Source organism: Pelodiscus sinensis, chromosome 17 (assembly GCF_049634645.1).
Source record: "Pelodiscus sinensis isolate JC-2024 chromosome 17, ASM4963464v1, whole genome shotgun sequence".
NCBI lineage: Eukaryota > Metazoa > Chordata > Testudines > Trionychidae > Pelodiscus > Pelodiscus sinensis.
The window spans coordinates 34,791,857-34,808,562 of record NC_134727.1 but is presented as its reverse complement, the minus strand read 5'-3'; the positions used below and the strand labels follow the sequence as shown (position 1 = coordinate 34,808,562).

General features: G+C 54.1%; 1 long non-coding RNA gene across 1 annotated transcript; it reads right to left on the bottom strand.

Annotated features, from left to right (window-relative positions):
* Positions 1-7,663: 7,663 nt before the first annotated feature.
* On the bottom strand, positions 7,664-11,787 carry LOC142818678 (uncharacterized). Its single transcript, XR_012896265.1, has 3 exons — positions 11,670-11,787; positions 11,400-11,573; positions 7,664-7,853 (listed from the first exon to the last, which is right to left on the bottom strand). It is a non-coding gene; the product is annotated as an uncharacterized LOC142818678 (long non-coding RNA).
* Positions 11,788-16,706: the final 4,919 nt, after the last annotated feature.

The window sequence follows — 16,706 nt, the reverse complement described above, 5'->3', positions numbered from 1 at the left end:
ACCCAACGACAGATATAGGGCAGGGCGAGCAGGGTGGCTGCCCCGGGCCCCGCGCTTCCAGAGGCCCTGCGCATGTGCCGTGGCGCCATGGTGCATGCAAGGAGGAGGGGCGTGAAATTGTGCTGCCCGGGGCCACCACCTCATTAAAAAAAGACCTTGGTACCCACTCCTCACAGATGCAGACCCAGGTTCTAAAGGGTCTAAAATGACAGCATGATGGATAAAGATGCTCTAATCCAGTCGTCCCCAACCTTTAGGGGCTGCCGGGTGCCTGGGGGTGGGGCCACTCACGTGCCGGGTGCCGAGGCCTCACATGCACCCTGGGGCGGGGCCGTCCATGTGCCGCACTCCTGGGGCCGGCACCGCTCCTGTGCCACGTACCCACGGGCAGGGACGCTGATACACCGCGCACCATTGTGGGACGGGTTCGTATGGCGCCCCAGCTGGGGTTCTGGCAGGCTGCGCTTCCTCTCTCTGGTCAGCTGTGGAGAATCAGGCACCGAAGAGCATCTATGTAGTGTCTGCTCAGACAGGTCCAGGGTGCTAAGTGGGCCACTGTAGCCAGGGAAGGGAAAAGGGGGGCGGGAAACCATGGCCAAACAGAAAGGAAAGACCAACCATGGCCGTGAGTCTGTCCGAGTGACCTACTCTTGCCAAGCAGTCCGTAAATGGATGTGCGGGGTGGATGCTAACCAAGGCGTTCTGTAGAGCCCTGCAATATAATCACAGGACTCTTCCAGCAATGTACTAGACCGTCGTACCCAAAGGCCTGGGCACCCTAGCAAAAATATAGCACGGAACAGTAATAAATACAGTGTCGGGAGAGACAGGCCTAGTCCCCACTGGCTGCTGCTCCAGGCTGAGGTGCAATCGTTTTGCAGTCCTAAGGATGATGTTTATTCCCCTCGGGCCCCGGGCAGGGTGCAGACGTGACAGGCAAAGCTTTTCATCAGACCTGTGCTATACACAGCACACCCGAAGGCTGCCCATTCAGGAATCAGGCCACCCACTCGCTCCGTCCAGGGCTGGAGGGCAGCGCTGCTCTCCAATGTAGGCATCCCTTGATGGCCCCCAGTCAGCATCAGCCAATGCTGCTTGCTGAACCGTTTCCGCTTCCCAAGGGCAGGAGAGGAGATAAGGCAGGCGAGTGACACTGGGTGCGTTGCCTTGATGTGTGCTGTATCGCTCTGCGGTTTGCCATCTGCCGGTTGTTACACCTGCCCAGGGCATTGGAAGGCGTCAGGCAGGCAGGCGCTAGTGGAAGCAGGAGGGAACTACAGCAGCATTATTCCTGTTCACAGCCTTGGGTGGGATTTCAGGACAGGGCGGCACACTGGAGACTAGCAAAGGGTCTTTCCTCTGACAGTGCCGAGAAGGATACTTAAGCACTGAAACTGGTTACCTAGGGAGGTTGTGTCACCCGTGCAGGGAGCGGATTGAGACGCCTGTCAGGGACAGCCTAGGTGTACTTAATTCTGCCTCGGCGGGGGATGATAGATTAGATGACCTCTTGAGGTCACTCCTGCCATTTATTTGTGAGATTCTATATGGCCCCCTCACCACTTAGATTCTAAGCACCTGCCCCTCACAGTCTTCCATGTGTGTAGCTTACAATACAGATGGGGAACGGACGCGCAGAGAGACTAAGTGACTTGCCCAGGTCACACAGGATGTCAGTGGCAAAGCAGAAACTAAGTCCTTCAAATCCTAGGCAGGTCCAAACCATGGAACCATCCTTCCTTTGCCTGCCATTTCCTTTCTTCAACGTCTCTTAAGTTCAGGACCGGGCTCAGTTTTAGCTGTATCAAAAAACCACGACCAAAGGGACGGCTTGAATTCCCAGCTAGCTGGGTGAAGAGAAGCAGCAGGTTAGCCCCCTTAAACAGAGGAGCCTTACACTGGGCCAGAGTCTCTCAGCTGTTCCCTTTGGAGATAATGAATCAGGTGATCACATCCCAGAAGGGGAAAGTAATGGAGAGTGAGTGATGCTTAATATCCTGAGTCTCTTCCTTTAGGCAGGAGAAAGTCCGAATCCAGCAACAAGAATGTCTCGTCTGGCAAGAGATTCTTGCTCCTCGTGCCTCAGATCAGAGCTCTTCACTAAGATCCCCCTTGGCAGTCACGAGACGGCTACGAATCAGGCTGCCCCCCAGCAACATCCTTCTGTGCCTGGTGCTGGCAGGGTGCAGCTCAGAGCTCCGGGGTGAGCTCCTTCCATTTCTGGCATGTTGTGTTGCAATATCGCGGCCGAGTGGATGCCAGCAAATATTAACACCTTGTCTCAGGCCAAAGAAACTGAGCTCTTTTTAATGGGACTTTGGATTAATCAGCGTAACTGTCTGTGCTTGCTTCTCTCCCGCAGCTCGGATGGGTCCCAGAAGACGGGTCAGCACCAACGCTTAGATGCCTGCAAGTATTAACGAAGATTCTTTTGGGACATGGGGTCACTTTGCCAGTGCGGCAGCCCGAGGCCTCTCCTCTCCCAGAGCTAAACCAGAGTCGCTGCGCTATGGCCCCGTCTCCCCCAGGAGAAGGGGCTGCAGAGCACTGGAGGAGGCATCGCTTGGGCATAGCTGCTGACGTGGCTGCTTTCTGTGTCGGCCTGTGTCCACGGATCATTACCCTGGCAAATGGAAGAAACCTGCGAAATAGAAGGCTCCTGTCACTACAGAGTGCAGTCCGCCGCTGATGTAGGCTAGGTCGGGGTGTGCTGCCCTCCCCATCCCACCAGGAGTGGGCTGGGTTGTGTGAGCTGAGTATGGGATTGCTCTGCGGCACATCACAGCCTGTTGCCAGGGACTCATCCTGGGGTTGTATGTGTGGCCCTCTCCATCCAGTTAGTAAAGGCCAGACCTGCGTCTAACTGGTGTCCATCCAGACTCGCCCTCTGCTTGAGGACTCTGCTGTGGCTCCTCAGAGCCTGCGTCACGCTGCGGGGAAGGTGCCAGAGAGGCTACAGCTATATAAGGATCAGAGGGCACGTGGCATTCCCCTGTGCATTGGGCATAGAGTGCATCCCTCACACCCGCATCCCTCACACCCGTCTCCCACGTATCCCTCACACCCGCCTCCCTCACACCCGTCTCCCATGTATCCCTCACACCCGTCTCCCATGTATCCCTCACACCCGCATCCCATGTATCCCTCACACCCGCCTCCCTCACACCCGCATCCCATGTATCCCTCACACCCGCCTCCCTCACACCCGCATCCCATGTATCCCTCACACCCGCCTCCCTCACACATGCATCCCATGCATCCCTCACACCCACATCTCTCACACTCCGCCTCCCTCACACCCGCATCCCTCACACCCGTCTCCCATGTATCCCTCACACCCACCTCCCTCACACCCGCGTCCCATGTATCCCTCACACCCGCCTCCCTCACACCTGCATCCCATGCATCCCTCACACCCACATCTCTCACACTCCGCCTCCCTCACACCCGCCTCCCTCACACCCGTCTCCCATGTATCCCTCACACCCACCTCCCTCACACCCGCGTCCCATGTATCCCTCACACCCGCCTCCCTCACACCTGCATCCCATGCATCCCTCACACCCACATCTCTCACACTCCGCCTCCCTCACACCCGCATCCCTGCATCTCTCATGCCTGCCTCCCTCACACCCGCATCCCATACATCCCTCATACCTGCATCCCTCACAACCGCATCTCTCACACCCCACCTCCCTCACACTCGCATCCCTGCATCTCTCATGCCTGCCTCCTACACACCCGCATCCCATACATCACTCACACCTGCATCCCTCACACCCACATCCCTCACACCCGCCTCCCTCACACCCGCATCTCTGCATCTCTCATGCCTGCCTGCCTCACACTCCCATCCAATACATCCCTCACACCTGCATCTCTCACACCCGCATCCCTCACACCCGTCTCCCATGTATCCCTCACACCCACCTCCCTCACACCCGCGTCCCATGTATCCCTCACACCCGCCTCCCTCACACCTGCATCCCATGCATCCCTCACACCCACATCTCTCACACTCCGCCTCCCTCACACCCGCCTCCCTCACACCCGTCTCCCATGTATCCCTCACACCCACCTCCCTCACACCCGCGTCCCATGTATCCCTCACACCCGCCTCCCTCACACCTGCATCCCATGCATCCCTCACACCCACATCTCTCACACTCCGCCTCCCTCACACCCGCATCCCTGCATCTCTCATGCCTGCCTCCCTCACACCCGCATCCCATACATCCCTCATACCTGCATCCCTCACAACCGCATCTCTCACACCCCACCTCCCTCACACTCGCATCCCTGCATCTCTCATGCCTGCCTCCTACACACCCGCATCCCATACATCACTCACACCTGCATCCCTCACACCCACATCCCTCACACCCGCCTCCCTCACACCCGCATCTCTGCATCTCTCATGCCTGCCTGCCTCACACTCCCATCCCATACATCCCTCACACCTGCATCTCTCACACCCGCATCCCTCACACCCGTCTCCCATGTATCCCTCACACCCGCCTCCCTCATACCTGCATCCCATGCATCCCTCACACTCGCATCTCTCACACCCCGCCTCCCTCACACCCACATCTCTGCATCTCTCATGCCTGCCTCCCTCATACCTGCATCTCTCATGCCTGCCTCCCTCATCCCATACATCCCTCACACCTGCATCTTTCAGACCCACATCCCTCACACCCACCTCCCTCACATCTACATCCCATGCATCGCTCACACCCGCCTCCCTCATACCTGCATCCCATGCATCCCTCACACTCGCATCTCTCACACCCCGCCTCCCTCACACCCACATCTCTGCATCTCTCATGCCTGCCTCCCTCATACCTGCATCTCTCATGCCCGCCTCCCTCATCCCATACATCCCTCACACCTGCATCTTTCAGACCCACATCCCTCACACCCGCCTCCCTCACATCTACATCCCATGCATCGCTCACACCCGCCTCCCTCACACCCGCATCCAATGCATCCCTCACACCTGCATCTCTCACACCCACCTCCCTCATACCCACTTCCCTCATGCCCGCATCCAATGCATCCCTCACACCCGCCTCCCTCATACCTGCATCCCTGCATCTCTCATGCCTGCCTCCCTCACACCCGCATCCCTGCATCTCTCATGCCTGCCTCCCTCACACCCGCATCCCTGCATCTCTCATGCCTGCCTCCCTGCATCTCTCATGCCTGCCTCCCTCACACCCGCATCTCTCACAGCCACATTCCTGCATCTCTCACGCCTGCATCCCGTGCTGCCCTGCCAGTGCTAGCGGGTATCCCATGGGCTGGGCCATGGCGCTCCTGCCACATACAGACAGGACCCTCTAGGGCTGTGAACAGCTTGCCACTCTGTGCACCTGCCACACTGCAGCTCAGAAGGCCCTAAAAAGCAGCCCCTGCTCCACATGACTGGAGTCACCCTCCACAGCTGTCACCTGGTTCAGGGCTGGCCTGGTGGTGAGCAAAGCAGACCCCCCCCCCATTGCTGTCCCACTCTTCCCCGAGATGGCTGCCCTGTCTAAGGTGGCCCCCAGTTAGCCATACCTCCTTGCACAGACCCTGTCCCCAGAGCCTGGCTCTCCTTGCTGCACAGCAGGCCTGGGCTTCCTGCCAGCCTACCTAATCTCTCCATGCCATACAGTGATTAGTACTGGATTTGTGTGCAGGCAGCAAAGTGCTGAGACACCAGCTGGACCCGGAGCTTCTAATTAGTTCAAGGAACCACTGGGCCGAGAGCCACTCACCTTCCTCACGTGATCAGTGGGAGCCTGGGGAACGATTTGCTGTCAACTCCCCTGCATTTTTCAAGGCTGGCTCAACTTCCAGTGCAGCAGGGTCTGCCATGGCCTGGCCCCTATGCAGAGCCTCGATGTCTCTACTGGGAAAGAGCTGGAGGTACCAAGTCAACCGGTCTCCACATCACTCCTCTCTCGGAGGAGACTCAGAGCTTCAGACGCCTGTTGTTAGGCACCTAAATATCTTTGCTCTGGGCCAAACTACCTAGGCAGGTATGGTCCTTGCTCGGAAAACCAGCCAGCTCCTCCAAGAGTTTCCCCCCAGGAAGCCTGCTTGGCCGTGGGCAAACTTCTTGGCTGCCCTTACCTAGATCCTGATACCGTGGGTGCTCTGGGGCTGAAGCACCCACAGAGACTTAGTGGGTGCCCAGCACCCATCAGCCGCCAAGCTCCCCTCTCTGCCCCCATTGTCCCAGTGCCTCCCACCCACCGGTGGCCCTGCTGATCCACTCCTCCCCCTCCCAGCCCCTTGTTTTGCAGTGTACAGAGGCTCCAGGAGGAAGTGAGGATGTGGCATGCTTTGGGGCAGAGGGTGGAAAGAGATGGGGTTGGGGGCGGGGTGGGGGGCGAGGTTTGGGGGAAGAGGTGGAGTGGGGCCGGAGAGTGGGATCAAGCTACCCCAGTACGTACACAACAATAGCTCAGGCTCTCTTGTAACCAGAGCCTAGGTGGGAGGAGCAACCAGGAAACACCTTTTGTCGGGGAATCCGAACAAAGGAGGAGGCGGAGCTGCCTGCAGGGCTGGGACCAGTTGCTAGGAGCGTGGGCTTTCTCTGCTAGGGGTTGCCAGATGGTCTCCCAAAAAATACCGAACACCCGGTATTTTTTCGTCGAGCAAAAAAAAAAAGGAAAACGCAGGATAAGCGGCGATCGCAACCCCGCCGCCCGGCTGGGACTCCCAGCCGGGAGGCGGGGCCACCATCGGCACTGGGAGCCTGTGATTGCGCAGAAGCCTGACAGGGACGGGGTGAGTGGGGACTCCCAACCACGCCCCCTGCCCCCGCCAGGCTTCTGCGCAATCACAGGCTCCCAGCGCCGATCATAGCCCCGCCTTCCAGCCGCTCCCCCCGCCCACGCCAGGCTTCCGTCCGGTGCACAGCCGGAAAAATCAGAGAATATCGGACATTGCACATGTCCAGTATTCTCTGATTTTTTTAACCGGACAAAGAGCGCAAATACCGGACTGTCCGGTAGAATACCAGACACCTGGCAACCCTACTCTCGGCAGGTGAAGGATGCAGGGAGGGGGTCCAGGATACTGGCTGTAGGCCCCCCTCTCCCCAAGTTGGATTGTACTGACGGCTTCTGGTTCCTGTGTTAACAGCAAGTCTTTGCTCCTCTGTGTCCCTGTCAACGAATAAACCGTCTGTTCTACTTGCTGGCTGAGAGTCACATCTGGCTGTGGATGGGGCTGTAGGGCCCACTGACTCCCCCATATTCCGCGACACCATCAGAGCATTGACATTCTGGAGCAGCCTTCCAAGGGGAGAAGTGGGTGCAAAAAACTGGCCTGGTTTCAAGACTGAGCTTGAAAGTTTATGGAGAGGTTAGTATGATGAGACTTCCTATAATAGCATGTAGCAGATCTGGGATTGCTAGTAGGAAATATTCCCAGTGGCTTGAGATGGGTGCTAGGTAGAGAGGGTTCCATGTCACTAAGCAAATTCTTTCCCGGGTGTCTGTCTGGTGGGTCTTACCAACATGCTTCAGGGTCTGACTAATTTCCCTATTTGGGGTCAGGAAGGAATTTTCTCTGAGTCAGATTGGCAGAGTCCTGGGGAGTTTTCACTTTCCTCAGCTGCAGAAGGGGCATAGATCACTAGCAGATTTAAATTAAAATAAATGGTGGATTCTCTGTAATCTGAAGACTTTAAATCATGATCTGAGGACTTCAGTAACTAAGACAGAAGTTAGAGGTTTGAACGAGTGATGTTGTGTAGCCTGTACTATGCAGGAAATCAGATTAGAACATCATGATGGCCCCTTCTGGCCTTAAAGTCTGTGCATGTGAAGCAAATTCTGGGTCTCACTTTCCTGCAACTAAGAAAAAACATTTTATCAGTTATTCTCCCTGGGAGGAATCTGTCACACAGTGCTTGTTACCAAGGCTCCCAGACTCCCGTTTCCTCACTCAGCTGGGGCTAGGAGCAGCAGTGACACACACTTAAAAAGCAGCATTTCATTTTAAAAGCAGCTGTTTGATTCCATATGCATGGGACTAAATTGTCTAAAAGGTTCATTAGTGTGGTTTGAAAGCTGCGCTTTGTGGATCAGAGATGGAGACAACACCACATGCAATGGCACAAAAAGCCAATTTTCCCTTTTGAACGCCACTGGCCACAGGTGCCATAAATGTGGTAGTCTCAGCCAAGTATCTCTCACGTAAATCACCTCCAGGAACGTGGTGGAAGGATATGTGGTGTCTGTCCACCCTCCACATTTGGAGTTCTCTGTAATTCCTTTTACTGCAAGTTCCAGGATCAGAAAAACCAGTGTCATAATTTCAGAGAAAGGCTCTTGCTGGAAGAGATGAATGCTCAGACCCCACAGTGATGGGCACCGTATGAGAACCTAGCTCGATGGGAGAGGCTTGCAAGTCGTTCTGCTTCACTGAAAGTGACAGCAGGCAGAGGAGATGAGTCCATCTTCGGTGACATTGCAAAGGAGCCAGTACAGAGCAAAGCATAGAGAAACAGATTGGCAAAGATTTGTAGCCAATGGAAGAGCCAGCTTTGCTTTGTCCATTACTGCCTGTGCCAGGGCATTTGCCCTGCACTGGCCTTTTAAGGGCAAAACCCCAGCCCTGAGTGAGGGCTGAGAGTGAAGCCCCAGATGAGGCAGCTCTGCTAATGAGCACCCAGCTGGGGGCTATATAAAGAAGGACTCCCAGTGGTAGGTGTGTTTTGGGGCTGGGCTCTTGCTCCCTGGAGATGCTGATGTGACTGTTGGGGAAGGAGGAGGCTTCCTGAAGGAAGGGCAGGCTGGCTGGCTGGCTCTGGCCAAGGCCAAGGCCAAGGCCAAGGCCAACCAAGCTCCCAGGCTGCAGGGCCTGGAGCAAGGCCTGAATCTACTGGGGCTGCAAGGGAAAGCCATGGTAGGCAGGGGTAGCAGGTTCACACCCCTTAGCCAGTGATGATTGGCCATTCCAGACTGCAGTCTGCCCCTGAGGCAGGGGCTAGATGAAGACTGGCAGTGGGTCACTGAGGCAAGGTGGGTGCAGGAGAGCTGGGTGTTCCCTGGGAGCAGAACTGGGGGCTTCTGGGGAGGGGAGGACCCTGTAGTTTGAAGTGCAGTAAACCCTCCCCCCCCCCCCGGGAGGGGAGCTCAGACACTGGCGTGGATGCTGCTGGAGGGCAGTGTCCTGGAGAGGATGCCATGGTCAAAGAAACAAGGAGAAATGCTACCAAATGGGAGGTGTCTAGCCAGCCAAACAAGCTAATTCCCAGGGCTGAAGGTGCTATGGTGGTGAGATTGCCCCATGACACTGCCCTCAGTGATAAGAATGGCCATACTGGGTCAGACCAAAGGTCCAGCTAACTCAGTCTCCTGTCTGCTGACAGTGGCCAATGCCAGGTGCCCTGGAGTGAATGAAAAGAACAGGCAATCATCAAGTGGTCCCTCCCCTGTCATCCATTTCTAGCCTTGGATAAACAGGGATGCAATTCCTACCCATCCTGGCTTGTAGCCATGGATGGACAAATTCATGGAGGATAGATCTAGTTCTTTTTTGAACCCTGTTAAAGTCCTGGTCTTCACAACATCCTCTGGCAAGGAGTTCCACAGGTTGGCTGTGTGCTGCATGAAGAAATACTTCCTTTTGTTTGTTTGAAACTTGCTGCCTATTAATTTCATTTGGTGACCCTTAGTTCTTATGTTATGGGAACAAGTAAATGGCTTTTCCTTATTCACTTTCTCCATACCTCTTCATGATTTTATAACCTCTATTATATCTCCACGTCTAGTCTTCCCTTTTTTAAGCTGAAAAGTCCCAGTCCTTTTAAATTGGCACAAATCAGTCTAACTCAGCAGACCTCACCTGTTCATAACAGCTAAGGATCTGGCTCTCGGATCTCTTTCAGACCTACAAAATGTACTCAGTTGCACTGGTGTTAGCCCATGCTTTCGTCTTCAGTGAAGCAAAACAGCAGCAACTGGATTGATCCATCCAGAATACCTCTCTTGTCTAGGTTCTTATTGCCCATCAGTGTGATGTCTGAGCACCCATCTGTTCCAGCAAGAGCCTTAGCAGAGAAGTCAGCAGAGTTGATTCCAGACACATACAAGAATTCAGACTTTGGCCCACTCAGTTTAGCGGTCAGTTCCACAAGTTACCATGCTTAGAGCTTGCTAATAATGAATGGTGTTCATGTATATACCAAGCTGGCTTTCACAAAGGGATAAGACTTTGTTGATAAGCTCTTGAGAGCAAGGACTTCATAGCGTGGCTGTACAGTAACAGTGTTGGGCAATAATAGAAGACACTGTGGGCAATAAGTTGTCTTGAGGGCACTGTTCAGTGGATAAAAGGATGGTTGGGTGGTTAGGGAATCAGCCTAGGACTTAGATCTTGGTTAAATTCCCTTTTGCCTCAGTGGTAAAATGGGGTATGACACTTGTGCCTCCATATTTTTATAAAAATGTGTCCTTGACTATGAATATACATAACTCAAATATGCTTCATGCAAACTGGGGGCATGTAACCTATCATTGGAGAACTTGTAATCCCTTGTATGTGCATATTCTGTTTGTGTGCATGTATCATTTTTGCATATGAAATTAGAATTATGAAAAAAGGCCCATTTATATATCTACATGTGCTAACAAAGGCCATTATCAGTACTCAAGGAACTTAATTGACTAGTTCTCAAGGCAATGATCTGTGAACAGTCTTGTTTTTCATGTAAGTTTGAATTGTGGTTGGTCCTGCAAAGACATGTGACCATGCCACCTGGTCCGGAAATCCATCTTGAATTTTTGTACTTTTCCACAGGGGTGGGGAAAATTAAAGATTTCCAACCCTGAGGAAATTCTAAGGAATGGGATATAAATAATGATTGTCTTGAGCTGGCTTTGTAGCTGCTCCCTACCCTGATCAGATACATGAAAACACCTGGATATAAGATCTCTAAGAACAGGGGTCGAGAGAAGCTGATAGGGCCAGAGAGAAAAAGGACTTTACCTGAAATTATGGTAAAGTATGGTACCTGAAGAACTAGAGTGAAAAATTACCATTTGTAACAACTTCTCTTAGCATGTTATGCATAGCTGGCATGTTTTGTTTTATTTTGTTTATATTGATTGGCCTGTTACCATTTGCAACCACTTAAATCCTACTTCTTATACTTAATAAAATCACTTACTTACATTAGGTTTGATAAATTATTGTTACCCAAGGGAACCAATAGCTGTGCATAGCTCTCTTTCACTGATTAAGGGGGTGAATATATTACACATTCACTAGGTATAAAAGTTACACTTAATGAGATATATTTATTTGGGATTTTGGTCCTATCGGGGGGTGTGCACTTGGGTGCTGTATCAAGTCTCTGTGACTGAACCTTCCCAGAGTTAAGCTGTTCTCTATGCCTGTGTTGCTCTGCTGGGGAGGCTTTTACCCCAATTCCGTGCCATTGCTGGGGGAGACCGGAGCTGCTGGCTCAGCAGAACAGGGAGTGGGGCACCCCAAAGGACAGGTAGGTGGGCTCAGTGGTATGATCAGCTCATGAAGAGACAGCCTCAAGGGGATCTGTGTGAGCCAACCTATCACACGGGATATAAAGATATTTCATGTACCTCACCCAACTACTGTGAGGTGCTCAGATATTTCTATGGGTCCTAGAAGGATAGATAATATACCTGTGCAGTTCCTCTGTGATTTTTCATGATTGTTGTTGCCACCTCAAAGCCACAGGCATTAAAGTCTAGATCTTGACTTCCTGGCCCTAATCCTCCTGGTTGATGACCTGTGCTCAACTCATAATGCAGAATTTGTGATGTCAGTTACTTCTATGCCTGCAATCGGTGCTGTGATTAAACACAGGGTTATGACAGCAGAAGCAGACAGAACTGGGCAGTGTGGTTGACAGCTCTCCCAGAAACACTATATAAGTGTCAAGCTGTACACGACCAAAGCAGCACCTTCACTGCCTGAGAAATTCAGGGTCTGCCTTCTTTAAAACAGCTGTCGTGCAGAGGAAAGGTGCTGGACTGACAGCGCCTACAGTCTGACGCTTAGCTCCAGAGCCAGTGTGTGGGGAGAGATGTTGCTACCCCAGCCGCAACTTGCATCTCAATTCTGGAGAGGCCACCTCCTAGTGTGAGAGAGGAGTTCCTTCCCCAGGGGCCACTCGCCCTTGGTCTGTCTGCAGAGGCTGCTGCCAGCGGTGCCAGTTGTGACGTTGGGGTTTTGTATTAGGGACCGCGGGGGCCAAATTAATTCCTGGTGTAAAGCCCATGGCACACAACTCGTGCCACATTTCAGGAGGACACTGAAAAGTTGTCAGATAGGAATGGCTGTGTCCGATTGTTACAAAACCGCAGAACGGCTGCATACAATGTACAGTTGGTTTGGCTCTCCTAGAAGCATAGGAGAGGCCACCTTGCCTCAACCAGATGTTGGAATCATTTATTGGTGGGTCATTGACGAGGGTGCTAAAGAGCCCCTGAAGCTCAACCTTGGGGAGGGAAACAATCGTGACAGGGTGTGAGCCCAGCGCTGGCATGACAGCCAGAAGTAGCACCGAGTGTGGACAGCAGCTGATAAAGGGGCTGTTTTACTGCTTGTCAAATAACAGTGTGTGTGTCAGTCATCTTGGCTAACTGTGAGAAGGGACCTGGGGATGGCCCCATGGTCTGGCCCCCATCTGGCTGCAGGAAGGGCTGACGGTGACTCCCCCCATCTTCCTGGGGCAGAGGTAGGAGGGGAGGCCACGATCCAGCCATGGTGATCCTGGTCCAGCCACAGCTGCCTGGGTGCAGCAGCCTGGCCCAGATGGGTAAATAACCCAGCTCCAGGCCCCCCCTCCACATACTCTACTTCACACCCCCAGTCCCTCACCCTGTCTCCTGAACCCCCCATACACTCCAGCCCCCTGCCCTGGGCCCCTCGTATACCTCAGCCCTGACTCCTGCACCCCTACATCCCCAACCCCCGCCCTAACTCCTGTACCCCTACACACTCCAATCCCTTGCTGAGCCCCTTATGCACCCCAAACCTGACTTCTGCACCCCACATCTCCAGACCCCATCCCTAACACTCCTGAATCTCCCACACCCCAGCCCTGTTCCTTGAATCCCTCATACACCCCAGTCCTGACTCCTGACCCCCCCACATTCCCAGCACTCCATCCTAATTCCTGTACCTCTGTACACCCCACCTCTTCTCCTGAGTTCCTCATACACCCCAGCCATAACACTCCTGAACCCCTGACGCACCCCAACCCTGTGCCGTGAGCCCCTTGTATACCCAACCCCCCTGCCCTGAACTCCTCATACACTCCTGCACCCCCATGTCCCCAGCCCCCTGCCCTAACTCCTGCCCCTCCATCCCAATCCTCTACCCTAAGCCCCCCACACTCAAATTTATTACAGGTATTATTGTATCAACCTCCCGACACACACTATAAGATGCCCCCAAGGGAGGCAGGTTGCAATAGGACAGCACCTGTAGGAAATGTAAGTTACTTTCACCCCTGCTCATATCCTTTATAGGTCAGGCACTGAGGGGGAGACGGCAGCCCCTGACCAGGGGGTTACATAGCATCAGCATACAGGCCTTTGTCACATAGGGTATGTCTACACTACAGAGTTAGTTCGAACTAACTTTAATAGGCGCTACACTAGCGCTCCGCTAGTTCGAATTTAATTCGAACTAGCGGAGCGCTTAGTTCGAACTAGGAAAACCTCATTTTACGAGGATTAAGCCTAGTTCGAACTAGCTAGTTCGAATTAAGGGGTGTGTAGCCCCTTAATTCGAACTAGTGGGAGGCTAGCCCTCCCCAGGTTTCCCTGGTGGCCACTCTGGCCAACACCAGGGAAACTCTATGCCCCCCTCCCGGCCCCGGACCACTTAAAGGGGCACGGGCTGGCTACGGTGCCCGTGCCAGGTGCAAGCCTGCCAGCACCCAGCCAGCAGACCCTGCACCTGGCACGGATCGAGCCACCCACCCGATGCCCCCCAGCCCTCCCCCTCTTCCCGGGACCAGGCTGGCGGCTCCCGGGAGCTTGCCCGGGACCGCAAGAGGTGGGCACCCACCTGGGCTAGTGCGGACATCGTGGACCTCGTCCACGATCTCCGCACTAGGCACACGAAAGTGGCCGTCTAGGGCAGGAGAGCTGCCAGCCTGGCCACCTAGGAGCAGGTGTGCATGAAAATCAAGGGGGTCCACTGAGACCCCCGACCCTGAGCCCTGAGCTTACAATGGCCGTCCTGGGTCAGACCAAAGGTCCATCTAGCCCAGTAGCCTGTCTGCCGACAGCGGACAACCCTAGGGACCTTGGAGGGGATGGACTGAAGACAGTGACCAAGCCATTTGTCTCGTGCCATCCCTCTCCAGCCTTCCACAAACCTTGGGCAGGGACACCACTCCTACCCCCTGGCTAATAGCATTCCATGGACCCAACCTCCATCACTTGATCTCACGTCCCTTTAAACTCTGTTCCAGTTCGAGCCTTCACAGCCTCCTGCAGCAAGGAGTTCCACAGGTTGACTCTTTGCTTTGTGAAGAACAACTTTCTCTTACTAGTTTCAAGCCTGCTACCCATTCCTTTCCTTTGGTGTCCTCTAGTCCTTCTTTATGGGAACTAATGAAGAACTTTTCTGTATGCACCCTCTCCACCCAACTCCTGCTTTTAGAGACCTCTATCCTGTCCCCCCTCCGTCTCCTCTTTTCTAAGCTGAAAAGTCCCAGTCTCTTTAGCCTCTCTTCATATGGGACCTGTTCCCAACCCCTGATCATTGTAGTTGCCCTCCCCTCTCCCACCCTCTCTCTTCCCCTCTCCCACCTCCTTTTCCCAGTCTCCCCCAGTTTTGTTCAATAAAGACAGATTCCATTTTTTAACACAATTGTCCTTTATTTTGTACACCAAGAAAAGGGGCTAGGGAAGGGTAAGTGGAAGGAGGTGAGGGAGGAATGGGGTACGAGCCCCCGATGGGGAGGACTGGGCTGGCTCTGCGGGCTTCTGGGGATGGAAGCTCTCCTGCAGCCCCCCCAATTGCCCCCTCTCCCCAGATGGCAGCCTGCGGCAAGTGCAGCCGGGCTGATGGCCGAGTGGTGTGATGTGCCCAGTGTGGGCACTCCAGGCACACCAAGCCAGGACTGCTTTGCAAGCGGGGCACCCCTGAGAACTGTCTGTCCGGAGGTGGGGGTCGGGACCCTTTAAGCACAGCCCTCGGCTAGCCTGAGACAGCATCTCCACGCTCTAAGTCCTCCTTTGATGCCCTGCTGGCACTGCTTCCGGCCATCCTTAAGCCCGGTTCAGGGTCCACTTAATGTGGACATGCTAGTTCGAATTAGCAAAACGCTAATTCAAACTAGTTTTTTAGTCTAGATCTGTTAGTTCGAATTAGTTTAGTTCGAATTAATTAATTCGAACTAAGTTAGTTCGAATTAGCACTGTAGTGTAGACATACCCATAAAAACAAGGCCTGGAGGAGAGATTTCAAACCTTTCGGCACTGAAATTCTGGACTGGAGCTAAGGGGTGGGATACAGCATCTTCCACAGCTTTGAGGTTTTTCTCCCCTTTAAAGTTGCTCAGATTCCACTGTCCATCTCACCTTTTCTCCCCAGCAACTGCTGCCTTCACCCCAAAGCGCAGTAGCATCTGAGTGCCCCGAAGGAAGCAGAGGGAGGGTGCAAGTGGAAACGGGGTGACCCTGTCACACCATTGATCTTATAGAAAGCCGCTGCAAGACAGCTCAGGAACAAGCACAGCCCTGTGATAAGGAGGTTGGGAATTCTGCGTGGCCTTATATCAGTGGTTCTCAAAGTGTGGCCCAAGAACCACTAGTGGTCTGTGACCATGCTGTGGACTCTGGGTTCCTCCTCAGCCCCCGCCCTCCTCCCCCCTCCCCAGTCGGAAGCCTGCACTGGCACTCCAGCCCAATTTCCCCTGTGAAGTTGGAGCACCAGTGCTGGCTTCCTGCTGTGCGGTGGGGGGGGGGGGCGAGCCTTGCAGGCCAGATCTGACTTGTGAGGGAAGGAAGCAGGGCTGCATGCTGCCACTCGCCTATTGATTGCAAGGAAATCACTCTTGGAAGCTTTCCCCGCTGCTCCCATTGGCTGGAATCACGGCCAATGGGAGCAGCAAGGAGTGATACCTGGGAATGGCAGGAGGCACAGAGACAGAGAAGCGCCCCCGCATTTGCTTCATGCCCAGACCCCACACTCCCACTCTACTCCTGCACTCTCCCCCCTCCCTGACCCTGCACCCCCAGTCTGCACCTGCACCCTACCTCCTGGCCAGATGACCCCATCCTCAGCCTGCTCCTGCACCCTACCTCTTGGCCACACCCCCACTCCCTCTATCCCCACCTGCACCCCCTCCTGCATTTTGTCATTATGCGTGGTTGGCCGGTGGTCCGTGGGAAGGCCTGCATTGAGTGGAGTGGACCATGGGCCAAAATACTCTTGAGCCACTGCCTTATAGGAAGGAGCCCAGGAACACATATGCCCTCATAGGCTGAAGTCTTGGAGTTTACAGAGCCTGGAATCTTTCTATCTTAGGGCTTTGTAGTTTGCAAGTTCATCATTCCATTTAGAATAGCTCAGCAGTAGCCAAGATCTGAGTGGGGTAAGGCTCCTGGAAGGAGCCAGGGAACGGAATGTGCCCCCCCTGGCAGGAGAGAACTCTGCAATGTGCACAACCTGGCAGGAAACCTCTGGGTCTCTCC